The sequence below is a fragment of the Oncorhynchus kisutch genome, linkage group LG22, assembly GCF_002021735.2.
Source record: "Oncorhynchus kisutch isolate 150728-3 linkage group LG22, Okis_V2, whole genome shotgun sequence".
In the NCBI taxonomy this organism is placed as follows: Eukaryota; Metazoa; Chordata; class Actinopteri; order Salmoniformes; family Salmonidae; genus Oncorhynchus; species Oncorhynchus kisutch.
The window spans coordinates 928,602-938,433 of NC_034195.2; positions in this window are offsets into that span (position 1 = coordinate 928,602).

The window sequence follows — 9,832 nt, forward strand, 5'->3', positions numbered from 1 at the left end:
TAATTAACAGAAAAAAAATGTAGCCGCATACATCACTCACTATAGAATGTAATCAATGTGTAGGTCAAGAAGACGTTTTAAGGATGCATGTAGCTCTATTTAAAAAAAAATATTTTCAAGATGTATTACATCCAACCAGCAGACAGTGTTGTTTTCTCCTCCATGGTCCGTCCTAACTCTGGAGGGAACGCCATATCTGGAGACAGCACGGCGGTTAGAGGTTAGTGGAGGAGTGGCGAAGCGAGCTCCATGGTCCGTCCTAACTCTGGAGGGAACGCCATATCTGGAGACAGCACGGAGAAACAATGAGCCGGCTGTACCCATCAACGCCACCATGTATGACTATCCTCCACCTAAATCAGAAAATACAGCACTGGTTGATACAGAAGCTGAAGACACATTAAATATATAAACATCACTAACCTCCTTTACCACTTAAATGTTGCATCAGGTTCCTGCAGTATATAACAAGGCAGCAGACCAAATATTAAATTAACATCCAAAATGTTGAACAATGTTAATGAACAGTCTACCGCGGATCACAACTATAAGTCCTTCCGTTAGCCCTCTAAAGGCTACAACAAGGGTTTGTTCTAGACTGTTTCCTGCAGCGGAAGATGTGAAATTACAATATCTACTTCAATTGGAAAAATAACCATGTTTATCTTGATGAGTCAAGAGGACAGACTCTCCTGCTGTTCACACTTAGGCACAAATGTCCTCAATATAAGCATGTTTGTTCATTTGATGATACAGATATTCTATCAATCACAGAAGTAGCAGAAATGCAATAGAACAATTAGTATACACATGAGTGTCATATGGTATCAAGGGACATTGCTTACTGAACTGTTAGTGGTTGATGAACCAGTTGTTGATGAACAATTTGAGATGTTACAATGTACACCTTCTCACCAGTCAAAAAGATAGACACAATTATCTGTTAGGTATGCGTAACTGGCTGTATCGGAGTCAGGCGCAGGAGAGCAGATGTTGGGTAGCCAAAGGAGCCTTTTATTTCGGCGAACAAAACACATGGCAGTAAGAATACTAAACACAATATGGGTTGACATAATTCCACACACAGACATGGGGGGAACAGAGGGTTATATACACGTCTAATACTGAAGGAATTGAAACCAGGTGTGTAGGAAAACAAGACAAGACAAATGGAAAAATGAAAGGTGGATCGGCGATGGCTAGAAAACGAGTGACGTCGACCGTCAAACGCCGCCCGAACAAGGAGAGGAAAAGACTTTGGCGGAAGTCGTGACATTACGCCCACCTTGACGCGCTACGTGCCTCGGGGACGACCCTGAGGGCGAGGTGCAAAGCGGTCAGGACGGAGACGGTGGAACTCCTGCAGCATTGAAGGGTTCAACACGTCCTCCACCGGAACCCAGGATCTCTCCTCCGGACCGTACCCCTCCCACTCCACAAGGTACTGACGGCCCCTTGCCCGATGCCTCGAATACAGTATGGAGCGAACGGACCAGCAACCACTGGCCTGAGGAGAGACACATGGAACGAGGGGTTAATATGGTAATCGGGGTGGAGCTGTAACCTGTAACACACCTCATTCAGTCTCCTCAGGACTTTGAACGGCCCCACAAACCATGGCCCCTGCTTCCGGCAGGGCAGGCGGAGGGGCAGGTTTCGGGTCGAGAGCCAGACCCGGTCCCCCGGTGCGAACACCGGGGCCTCACTGCGGTGACGGTCTGCACTGGCTTTCTGGCGCAGCACGGTGCGCTGAAGGTGAACATGGGCGGCGGTTAGAGGTTAGTGGAGGAGTGGCGAAGCGAGCTCTGGGCCATCTCTGCCCAAGGCACGAATGCCGCCCACTCCCCTGGCCGGTCCTGGCAATAAGACCGCAGAAACCTACCCACATCTGGGTTAACTTTCTCCACCTGCCCATTACTCTCAGGGTGAAAACCCGAGGTAAGGCTGATCGAGGCCCCCAGACGTTCCATGAACCCCCTCCAGACCCTCGAAGTGAACTGGGGACCCCGATCAGACACTATATCCTCATGCACCCCGTAGTGCCGGAAGACGTGGGTAAACAAGGCCGCAGTCTGTAGGGCCGTAGGGAGACTGGACAGAGGAAGGAGACGGCAGGACTTAGAGAAACGATCTACAACAACCAAGATCGTGGTGTTTCCCTGTGATTGGGGGAGATCGGTGAGGAAATCGATCGACAGGTGCAACCATGGCCATTGTGGAATGGCTAAGGGGTGTAACTTACCTCTGGGCAGGTGCCTAGGAGCCTTAAACTGCACACACACCGAGCAAGAGGAAACATAAACCCTCACGTCCTGGCCACAAGTACTTCCCACTCAGACAGCGCACCGTCCGACTGATGCCTGGATGACCAGAGGAAGGTGACGTGTGGGCCCAATAGATCAGCCGGTCACGGACAGCAGATGGAACGTACAGTGGGACACTGGAGGGGAGCGGGCTCTGCACGTGACGTTTGCTCAAGGTTCGCGTCCAGCTCCCACGCTACCAGTACCACCAGGCAGGAGGCCGGGAGTATGGGGGTGGGATCCATGGGCCGCTCCTCTGTATCATACAGCCGGGGCAGTGTGTCTGCCTTCAAGTTCTGGGAACCTGGTCTGTACGAAAGGGTGGAAACAACACGGGTGAAAAACATGGCCCAACTTGCCTGGCGAGGGTTCAGTCTCCTCGCTGCCCGGATGCACTCCAGATTGCAGTGGTTAGTCCAAATGAGAAAAGGGTGTTTAGCCTCAAGCCAATGTCTCCACACCTTCAGAGCCTTGATGACAGCCAACAGCTCCCGGTCCCCCACGTCATAGTTTCCCTCCGCCGGGTTGAGCTTCCTCGAGAAGAAGGCACAGGGACGGAGCTTCGGTGGCGTACCCGAGCGCTGAGAGAGAACGGCTCCTATCCCAGCCTCGGACGTGTCCACCTCCACTATGAATGCCAAAGAGGGATCCGGATGGGCCAGCCGAGGTAAACAGAGCCCTCAGGTGGCCAAAAGCCCTGTCCGCCTCAGCCGACTACTGCAAACGTACCGGGCACCCCTTCAGCAGTGAGGTAATGGGAGCAGCCACCTGACCAAGACCCTGGATAAACCTCCAGTAGTAATAGACAAACCCTTGAAACCGCTGCACTTCCTTTACCGTGGTGGGAGTCTGCCAATTACGCACGGCTGAAATGTGGTCACATTCCATCTCCACCCCCGAGGTGGAAATGTGGTACCCTAGGAAGGAGATGTACTGTTGGAAGAACAGGAATTTCTCAGCCTTGACGTACAGGTCATGCTCCAACAGTCGACCAAGCACCCTGCCCATCAGGGACATATGCTTGGCGCGTGTAGTGGAGTATATCAGAATGTCATCAATATACACCACTACACCCTGCCCATGCAGGTCCCTGAAAATCTTGTCTACAAAGGCTTGGAAGACTGATGGAGCATTCATCAGTGTTAGCGCCCCCCCTTGGGTTGTGCCGTGGTGGAGATCTTTGTGGCCTATACTCGGCCTTGTCTCAGGATGGTAAGTTGGTGGTTGAAGATATCCCTCTAGTGGTGTGGGGGCTGTGCTTTGGTAAGGTGGGTGGGGTTATATCCTTCCTGTTTGGCCCTGTCCGGGGGTATCATCGGATGAGGCCACAGTGTCTCCTGACCCCTCCTGTCTCAGTCTCCAGTATTTATGCTGCAGTAGTTTGTGTCGGGGGGCTAGGGTCAGTTTGTTATATCTGGAGTACTTCTCCTGTCTTATCCGGTGTCCTGTGTGAATTTAAGTAGGCTCTCTCTAATTCTCTCTCTCTTTCTCTCTTTCTTTCTTTCTCTCAGAGGACCTGAGCCCTAGGACCATGCCTCAGGACTACCTGGCATGATGACTCCTTGCTGTCCCCAGTCCACCTGGCTGTGCTGCTGCTCCAGTTTCAACTGTTCTGCCTGCGGCTATCGAATCCTGACCTGTTCACCGGACGTGCTACCTGTCCCAGACCTATTATTTGACCATGCTTATAATTTATGAACATTTGAACATCTTGGCCATGTTCTGTTATAATCTCCACCCGGCACAGCCAGAAGAGGACTGGCCACCCCTCATAGCCTGGTTTCTTCCTAGGTTTTGGCCTTTCTAGGGAGTTTTTCCTAGCCAACGTGCTTCAACACCTGCATTGCTTGCTGTTTGGGGTTTTAGGCTGGGTTTCTGTACAGCACTTTGAGATATCAGCTGATGTACGTAGGGCTATATAAATACATTTGATTTAGATTTGATCAACCCGTACGGCATGAAGAGGTACTCATAATGCACTGAGTTCGTACTGAACGCTGTCTTCCACTCGTCTCCCTCTCAGATATGCACCAGGTTGTAAGCGCTCCTGAGATCTAGTTTGGTGAAGAAGCACGCCCCGTGCATTGACTCAATCGCAGTGGCGATAAGAGGTAGTGGGTAACTGTACCTCACAGTGATCTGATTTAGGCCTCGGTAGTCAATACACGGGTGCAGACCTCCCTCCTTCTTCACAAAAAAGAAACTTGAGGAGGCGGGTGAAGTGGAGGACCGAATGTACCCCTGATGCAGGGATTCGGAGACATATGTTTCCATAGCCACTGTCTCCGCCTGTGACAGGGGATACACGTGACTCCTGGGAAGTGCGGCGTCTACCAGGAGATTTATCCTCCTGTCGATGGGGTGGTAATTGAGTCGCCTTCTTTTTGGAGAAGGCGAGAGCCAAATCGGCATATTCGGGGGGAATGCGCACGGTGGAGACTTGGTCTGGACTTTCCACCGTAGTTGTGACAGAAACCCCTGAACACCTGCCTGAGCACTCTCGCGACCACCACGTGAGAGCCCTCTGTTGCCATGAAATGGTGGGGTCATGACGAGCTAACCAGGGAATGCCTATTACCATGGGAAACGCAGGAGAGTCAATGAGGAAGAGACTGATTCTCTCCTTATGACCCCCTGCGTCACAATGCCCAGGGGAATGGTAGCCTCCCTAATCAACCCGGACCCTAATGGTCGACTGTCCAGATCGTCAACTGGGAAAGGCCTAACCACTGGAACAATAGGGATCCCTAAACTATGGGCGAATGCTCCATCGATAAAATTCCCAGCTGCGCCTGAATCGACGAGCACCTTATGCTGGGAATGCGGGAAAAACTCAGGAAAGTAAACATGCACAAACAGGTGTACAATAGAGGGCTCTGGATGAGAGTGGTGCAGGCTCACCTGGGGCGACGCCAGAGTGCCCTGCCTGCTGCCTCGTCCCCTAGAGGAACCAACCCGGCAGTGTGACCTCTGCGGCCACAGATGGTATGCGTGAAGGCCCCTCCTCCGGCCTCCCTAAGCGCAGCACCTCCCAGCTCCATAGGCGTGGTGGTGGTGCTGGGAGGGGGAATCCACAGAGCCCTCTCTGGACGTCCGTGGGTGACCAGCAGGTTATCCAACCGAATGGACAGGTCCACCAGTTGGTCGAAGGTGAGGGTGGTATCCCTGCAGGCCAACTCCCAACGGACATCCTCGCACAGGCTGCAGCGGTAGTGGTCGATAAGGGCCCTGTCGTTCCATCCCCCACCCAGAAAGTCAACTAAGTCTGTTTTTTTACATCCATTGTGAATGACAACAGTTCCTTTCTCAAAGTGCAAAATCTTTACAACACTCCCCCTCCACAATCACCAAGCCTCGGTGTCAAATATAACTTTGTCATGCTCTGATCCCATATTCTCCACATTGTATTGTGAACAAGCGTGCGCGCAGTGGATGTGGTTTGATGTAGTTTACAATCAAAGTTACCTGTTGCAGTATGTCTCAGAGTTCTGTGCTCAGCTCTTTTGCCGCCAGTTGCTCTCAGTGTATCATACAAAGCGTCTATATGCCAGAGGAGGACACATTCATAACTAGAGTGCAGAGGAATGCTCGCCATCCCGCCATAGATATAGCTACGCAGCACACTGAACATCCCTGTGCCGTTTCATGCTCGTGAATCGTGAGACAGAACAATTTGTCTCCGTAAATAGCGTCTCTCTACATGTATAGCCAACCTGGTCTCAGAGCATTTCATATTATTCTGTACGTAAATCTGAGACACTCCATATAGTTTGGATATGTTACGTTTGTTATGGTTAAATAAGACAGATGGTTACTTAAGGCAAAAACGAAAGCGGAGTGGTTGGTCGTGGTGGATGGGTTGGTGTATAACACTAATGTCTAGCAACCCAAAGGTTGCGAGTTTGAATATCATCATACTAAGGGAGTGTCTCATACAGAATAATACGAAATGCTCGGAGACCAGGTTGCAGCCACAAACAAAAGTCAATGCATGGGCATCTGGGCCCTCACAGCTAATGTCCATTTGGAGAGCATAAGCTGAGGAGTTTAAGATGTTCAGTCAGAGTTTCCTCTTGATTGCTAGCAATAGCATAAATGATTTGTTTAACAGTGTTATCTGACAAAGATATTGATGTGAGTTTCTGTGCCTCCCCACACATTGTTTTCACCAAATCAATTGTGGCTGGGAATATCTAAGTCTCTGTAAAAGTGTGTGGTTTCATAGCATAGCAGGCCTAGCCATTCATCATGGGAATGATTCAAGTGCAACGGTCCTGTGTGGCCTTTTCCCATTATACAGGAAGCTCTCTGGTTGAATTGTATCTTTCAGATTTAAAAAATGTTCATTTGGATTTTTAAGGTTAACACCACAACAATGATTTTGAGATACAAGACGTTTATATATGGTTATTGTTTTCATATCAGGCAAACCCCACATGAGGTCACGACCCCTAGTTTGGGAACCACTGGCCTACTTTAAAAAAAATATATATATACGTATATTATTTAACCAGGTAGGCCAGTTTAGAACAAGTTCTCATTTACAACTGCAACCTGGCCAAGATAAAGCAAAGCAGTGAGACACATACAACAACACAGAGTTACACATAAACAAACGTACAGTCAAATAACTAATTGGAAATTCTATGTACAGTGTCTGCAAATGTAGAACAGTAGGGAGGTAGGCAATAAATAGGCCATAAAGGTGAAATAATTACACTTTTCCATTAACACTGGAGTGATAGATGTGCAGATGATGATGTGCAAGTAGAGATACTGGTGTGCAAAAGAGCAAGAGGGTAAGTAATAATATGGGGATGAGGTCGTTGGGTGTGCTATTTACAGATTGGCTGTGTACAGGTACATTGATCGGTAAGCTGCTCTGACAGCTGATGCTTAAAGTTAGAGAGAGAGATATAAGCCTCCAGCTTCAGTGATTTTTGCAATTCGTTCCAATCATTGGCAGCAGAGAACTAGAAGGAAAGGCAGCCAAAGTAAGTGTTGGCTTTGGGGATGACCAGTGAAATATACCTACTGGAGCGTGTGCTACGGGGGTGTTGCTGACCAGTGAGCTGAGGTGGGGCTTTACCTAGCAAAGACTTATAGATGACCTGGAGCCAGTGGGTTTGGCGATGAATATGTAGTGAGGGCCAGCCAATGAGAGCATACAGGTCACAGTGGTGGGTAGTATATGGGGCTTTGGTGAAAAAACGGATGGCACTGTGATAGACTACATCCAGTTTGCTGAGTAGAGTGTTGGAGGCTATTTTGTAGATGACATCGCCGAAGTCAAGGATCGGTAGGATAGTCAGTTTTACGAAGGTATGTTTGGCAGCATGAGTGAAGGAGGCTTTGTTGCGAAATAGGAAGCTGATTCTAGATGACATTAGATTAAATTCTAGATTTAAAATTAGATTCAATTAGATTAAATTCTAGAAAAAATAACTACAACGACAGTGAGAGACTAGGCCTACTCGAAAGAATAGATAGACTACACAAAGACCTACCACTTTCAATGACTGTGGCTACTTCAAAGTTATTTGTTCAGTTCAGTTTGCTGATTCTTGTACTGGTCTATAGCCTAGATTTGATCCTCCGCCCTGTAGGCAGCCATGTTCCCTCCAAAATACAGATTTTTCAAGAAGACACGTGATGTATTACACCTGGTAAACTGGGCAGCTAGGTCTGTGGACACATGCATTGCTACCTTCTGTTGTGCTTTGTCACTTCATAGTATTGACATAGGCTAGGCCAGTGGTTTCCAACCTGTTGTCTGGCCTACTGCAGGAGGTCTGCGGTTATTAAAAAATATATATACGATTTTTGTAAAGATTTCGATCACACATTATTTGGATAGTTCGGATAGTCCAGTTCTACAGATAGTCATACTACTAATAACAAACTATCTATTGACAAGCAAATGCTTGCTAAGGTTACGGGTTAGGCTTAGGTTTAGAATAAGGGTTAAAGTTAGGTTATAGGGCTAGGGTTAGGGTTAAGTTTAGGGTTAGGATAAGGGTTGAGGTTAGGGTTAGGGCTAGAGTTAGGGTTAAGTTTAGGGTTAGGATAAGGGTTGAGGTTAGGGTTAGGGCCAGAGTTAGGTTTAGTAGATAGTTAGTTGAAATGTAACTGATAGAGCATCTACAGATTGACTATCCAAATAAAGTGTTACCGAGATTTATTAAAAAAATGTTTCTCACAAAAATAATAACAGTTGGGAGTATTAGGCCTGATGGTATGGTATGCGATTTTACATTACTTTTCACAAAGCAATTTGTTTATAATCATAATAATACGCATTTAATTTGTTTCATTCACGGCTGAAATGTACTAAATTTGACTGCCAAGATATTTTATGTGGAAAAGTGCAGTGCTTTAAAAAAAAAGGAGATATTTCCACACTATGAGATAAATAATAACGAAATTAGATTGAAATTGAAATAACACATAACAGAAAATGATGATAATGTCCTTTTCACCAGAAGCGGGCGTGCGGAGAAAGCAGAGCAAGGCTGGTGTAAAGGATGGATCAGGCAGAGTAGCGACTGTATGCTAGCAGGATAGTCCATATCTTCAATCATCTTTGCTTTTAGTGATGTTGTGTTTCCATAAGATCTAATTTAGCATGCAAATGAGCTAGAAAAAAGTGAATAATGAAAACATTTTTATTGTTTTGTGTGACTATATCGCCAGCAAAAAAAAATGCAAAAATAGAGACATTCTAATTGAGCGAGGCGTCAAAGCGGACAACCCCCCACCCCTGGCTTCAGTTGGGTCATTATAATTCAAAACAATGCATTCTAAAATAAATCACAAACGCCTCACATACTCGCCTTTGGTGAGTTTAGGCCATAACAGCTGTTTGAAAAACTTATGCTGGCATTTCAGCCTGTTCAGGCCAGATGGAATTTTTGGCTCACATCATGACGTCACAATGTGATTAGATTACAATAGACCAATGACTGTTCATCTGGGTAAGGGTGTGTACTCTAGACCATCCTATCAGCTAATTAGGGCTGTTTATTACATCAATATCTTCAAATTAGTTTCCTAACGTCCACATGATCAGACTGAACATTTCAAGGGCGATAGGAGGCTAAGGAAAATAAATGCTAACATTTTTTTGACTTCTTTTAAAAATAAAATTAGAAAGACTGCACGTGCCTTAAAAATATTATGGCATTCTGCAAATTGTAAGAACCAACGCTGATGATGAGATGGAGGTACGGAGAGTTTAACATTTAATTTAGCACAGACATGGAACAGGACAGGAACAGCGTCAGAACCGGGTAATACAAAGACATATTAAAGCTGAAGTGGGGAATAGAGCTGGGGAACAGACAGATATAGGGGAGGAAATAACATACATAAGTGATTGAGTCCAGGTGAGTGCAATGAGTCGCTGATGTGCGTGACGAGGGAAGCAGGTGTGCGTAATGATGGTGGCAGGAGTACATGAGGCTGGGCAGCCTGGCACCCTCGAGGGCCAGGGAGAGAGAGCAGGAGCAGGCGTGGCACAAATGGTGGTC